Here is a 4,437-nt window from a genome sequence, read left to right as displayed (position 1 = left end):
TGCCCCACGGGTCCTGCCGTCCCCAGGAAAGTGTGGGGGAGCCTGGCTCCAGAGGCTTGACCTCTGGTCCCCGGTGTGTGCTCCCGGGGCCAGGAGCCCTCTTGTTCTGCTGGGGATGAAACCGACTTTCACACAGCTTTCTGAGTTTTGCCGATTATGAAAATGAGAACCAGGGAAGGTACTGACCCCTCCAAATCCTGGTGGGCAGCACAGCTCCCTGGGCCTTTCCAGAAGCTTCCTACGGACCCCGGGCAGGTGGCAGCAGGATTCTGGAGGCTCGGTGGTCATGCCAACCTGCTGCCATCTTAAGTTTCCACCCAGAACCTCGAGACACTGTGCCCCCCAGTCCTGACCCTCACTGCTCCCCAAGTGTGCTGCCAGGGCCCTGGGCTAGGCCAAAGCTGGTCCCAAGACATGGGGGAGGGAGGCGCCATCAGCCCCAAGGCCGTCCCTCGGCAGCTGTGTGGGACGCCTGGGCCAGGAGCCCTCCCAGGAGTCTGAGCCTGGAGAGAGCACTCCCGGGTCCAGGCTGCTTCCCAGGCGGCCCCTCCTCAGGCCCGAAGCTCAGGCAGCAGGGACGGAGTCAGAGCTCACTCCTAAGGCAGCAGGGACGGAGTCAGAGCTCACTCCTAAGGCAGCAGGGACGGAGTCAGAGCTCACTCCTAAGGCAGCAGGGACGGAGTCAGAGCTCACTCCTAAGGCAGCAGGGACGGAGTCAGAGCTCACTCCTAAGGCAGCAGGGACGGAGTCAGAGCTCACTCCTAAGGCAGCAGAGACGGAGTCAGAGCTTACTCCTAAGGCAGCAGGGACGGAGTCAGAGCTTACTCCTAAGCTCCAGACACCAAGCTCAGGCCACCCGGGGCTCTGCCCGGCTGCCCCATCCTCTGGGATCTGGCAAAGTCCTTGCCACAGCAGAGCCTGAGGGCAGTGCCCAGCTGAGACCTGGCACAGGATGCTGCCTGCAGGGCTGGTCACCCTGAGCTGAGGTCCACAGCCAGCCTGGGCAGGAGTGGCCCACCCAGACCAGGTGACCACCGGTACTCATACCAGCTACAGCGACTAGATGGCTGGGTGTCTGCGACTGCCCTGCTGCCCTCTGTACACGGAGCGGGGTGTGGAACCCCAGACCAGAGGTTACAGACAGACCTTAATTAAAGGTACTACGTGTGCGGAAAGTGCTAGAAAAAAAGCAGCTCTGGAGCCGGTGGACCTGGGAACTCAGGGAGATATCAGGCCTTGGCTGGGACAGACCTGTTGCAGGACGGTTGGCCTTGTGCCCCCATCTGGTTACTTATGGCCACAATCAGCAGATTTGAGCTCTCACAAATAGGCAGAGTGTCACCAGTGGGAGCTGGGTCATTCTTGTCCCTACCTCCCGCTAACCACCACCTCCTGTGTGGTGACAAAAGACCACTCAGGGGAGTCAACTTTAGACAGCAAGGATGTTGAAGGAAGGGCCCACCCAGTGGAGGGAGGGAGAGAGCAGGAGAGGAGGAGAGGAGAGAGAGCAGGAGAGGAGGAGAGGGGGGAAGAGCAGGAGAGGAGGGGAGAGGGAGAGAGAGCAGGAAAGGAGGAGAGAGGGAGAGAGAGCAGGAGAGGAGGAGAGGGAGAGAGCAGGAGAGGAGGAGAGAGGGAGAGAGCAGGAGAGGAGGAGAGAGGAGAGAGAGCAGGATAGGAGGGGAGAGGGAGAGAGCAGGAGAGGAGGAGAGGGAGAGAGCAGGGAGAGGAGGAGAGAGGAGAGAGAGCAGGAGAGGAGGAGAGGGAGAGAGAGCAGGAGAGAGGGAGAGAGAGCAGGAGAGGAGGAGAGAGGGAGAGAGCAGGAGAGGAGGAGAGAGGAGAGAGAGCAGGATAGGAGGGAGAGGGAGAGAGCAGGAGAGGAGGAGAGGGAGAGAGCAGGAGAGGAGGAGAGAGGAGAGAGAGCAGGAGAGGAGGAGAGGGAGAGAGAGCAGGAGAGAGGGAGAGAGAGCAGGAGAGGAGGAGAGAGGGGAAGAGCAGAGAGAGGAGGGGAGAGGAGAGAGAGCAGGAAAGGAGGAGAGAGGGAGAGAGAGCAGGAGAGGAGGAGAGGGAGAGAGCAGGAGAGGAGGAGAGAGGGAGAGAGCAGGAGAGGAGGAGAGAGGAGAGAGAGCAGGATAGGAGGGGAGAGGGAGAGAGCAGGAGAGGAGGAGAGGGAGAGAGCAGGAGAGGAGGAGAGAGGAGAGAGAGCAGGAGAGGAGGAGAGGGAGAGAGAGCAGGAGAGAGGGAGAGAGAGCAGGAGAGGAGGAGAGAGGGAGAGAGCAGGAGAGGAGGAGAGGAGGAGAGGAGAGAGAGCAGGATAGGAGGGGAGAGGGAGAGAGCAGGAGAGGAGGAGAGGGAGAGAGCAGGAGAGGAGGAGAGAGGAGAGAGAGCAGGAGAGGAGGAGAGGGAGAGAGAGCAGGAGAGAGGGAGAGAGAGCAGGAGAGGAGGAAAGAGGGAGAGAGAGCAGGAGAGGAGGAGAGAGGGAGAGAGAGCAGGAGAGGAAGAGAGAGGGAGAAAGAGCAGGAGAGGAGGAGAGAGGGAGAGAGAGCAGGAGAGGAGGAGAGAGGGAGAGAGCAGGAGAGGAGGAGAGGGAGAGAGAGCAGGAGAGGAGGAGAGGGAGAGAGCAGGAGAGGAGGAGAGAGGGAGAGAGAGCAGGAGAGGAGGAGAGAGGGAGAGAGCAGGAGAGGAGGAGAGAGGGAGAGAGAGCAGGAGAGGAGGAGAGAGGGAGAGAGAGCAGGAGAGGAGGAGAGAGGGAGAGAGAGCAGGAGAGGAGGTGAGGGAGAGAGCAGGAGAGGAGGAGAGGGAGAGAGCAGGAGAGGAGGAGAGAGGGAGAGAGCAGGAGAGGAGGAGAGAGGGAGAGAGCAGGAGAGGAGGAGAGAGGGAGAGAGCAGGAGAGGAGGAGAGAGGGAGAGAGCAGGAGAGGAGGAGAGGGAGAGAGCAGGAGAGGAGGAGAGAGGGAGAGAGCAGGAGAGGAGGAGAGAGGGAGAGAGCAGGAGAGGAGGAGAGGGAGAGAGCAGGAGAGGAGGAGAGGGAGAGAGCAGGAGAGGAGGAGAGCGGGAGAGAGAGCAAGAGAGGAGGAGAGAGAGAGAGCAGGAGAGTAGGAGAGAGGGAGAGAGCAGGAGAGGAGGGGAGAGGGAGAGAGCAGGAGAGGAGGAGAGAGGGAGAGAGCAGGAGAGGAGGAGAGAGGGAGAGAGCAGGAGAGGAGGAGAGGGAGAGAGCAGGAGAGGAGGAGAGAGGAGAGAGAGCAGGAGAGGAGGAGAGGGAGAGAGAGCAGGAGAGAGGGAGAGAGAGCAGGAGAGGAGGAGAGAGGAGAGAGAGCAGGATAGGAGGGGAGAGGGAGAGAGCAGGAGAGGAGGAGAGGGAGAGAGCAGGAGAGGAGGAGAGAGGAGAGAGAGCAGGAGAGGAGGAGAGGGAGAGAGAGCAGGAGAGAGGGAGAGAGAGCAGGAGAGGAGGAAAGAGGGAGAGAGAGCAGGAGAGGAGGAGAGAGGGAGAGAGAGCAGGAGAGAAAGAGAGAGGGAGAAAGAGCAGGAGAGGAGGAGAGAGGGAGAGAGAGCAGGAGAGGAGGAGAGAGGGAGAGAGAGCAGGATAGGAGGGGAGAGGGAGAGAGCAGGAGAGGAGGAGAGGGAGAGAGCAGGAGAGGAGGAGAGAGGAGAGAGAGCAGGAGAGGAGGAGAGAGGGAGAGAGCAGGAGAGGAGGAGAGAGGAGAGAGAGCAGGATAGGAGGGGAGAGGGAGAGAGCAGGAGAGGAGGAGAGGGAGAGAGCAGGAGAGGAGGAGAGAGGAGAGAGAGCAGGAGAGGAGGAGAGGGAGAGAGAGCAGGAGAGAGGGAGAGAGAGCAGGAGAGGAGGAAAGAGGGAGAGAGAGCAGGAGAGGAGGAGAGAGGGAGAGAGAGCAGGAGAGGAAGAGAGAGGGAGAAAGAGCAGGAGAGGAGGAGAGAGGGAGAGAGAGCAGGAGAGGAGGAGAGAGGGAGAGAGCAGGAGAGGAGGAGAGGGAGAGAGAGCAGGAGAGGAGGAGAGAGGGAGAGAGCAGGAGAGGAGGAGGAGGGGAGAGAGCAGGAGAGGAGGAGAGAGGGAGAGAGCAGGAGAGGAGGAGAGAGGGAGAGAGAGGAGAGGAGGAGAGAGGGAGAGAGAGCAGGAGAGGAGGGAGAGAGGGGAGAGCAGAGAGAGGAGGAGAGGGAGAGAGCAGGAGAGGAGGAGAGAGGAGAGAGAGCAGGATAGGAGGGGAGAGGGAGAGAGCAGGAGAGGAGGAGAGGGAGAGAGCAGGAGAGGAGGAGAGAGGAGAGAGAGCAGGAGAGGAGGAGAGGGAGAGAGAGCAGGAGAGAGGGAGAGAGAGCAGGAGAGGAGGAAAGAGGGAGAGAGAGCAGGAGAGGAGGAGAGAGGGAGAGAGAGCAGGAGAGGAAGAGAGAGGGAGAAAGAGCAGGAGAGGAGGAGAGAGGGAGAGAGAGC

Source organism: Ictidomys tridecemlineatus, chromosome 7, assembly GCF_052094955.1.
Source record: "Ictidomys tridecemlineatus isolate mIctTri1 chromosome 7, mIctTri1.hap1, whole genome shotgun sequence".
Classification (NCBI taxonomy): Eukaryota; Metazoa; Chordata; class Mammalia; order Rodentia; family Sciuridae; genus Ictidomys; species Ictidomys tridecemlineatus.
Note: the sequence above shows the minus strand (reverse complement) of the source record.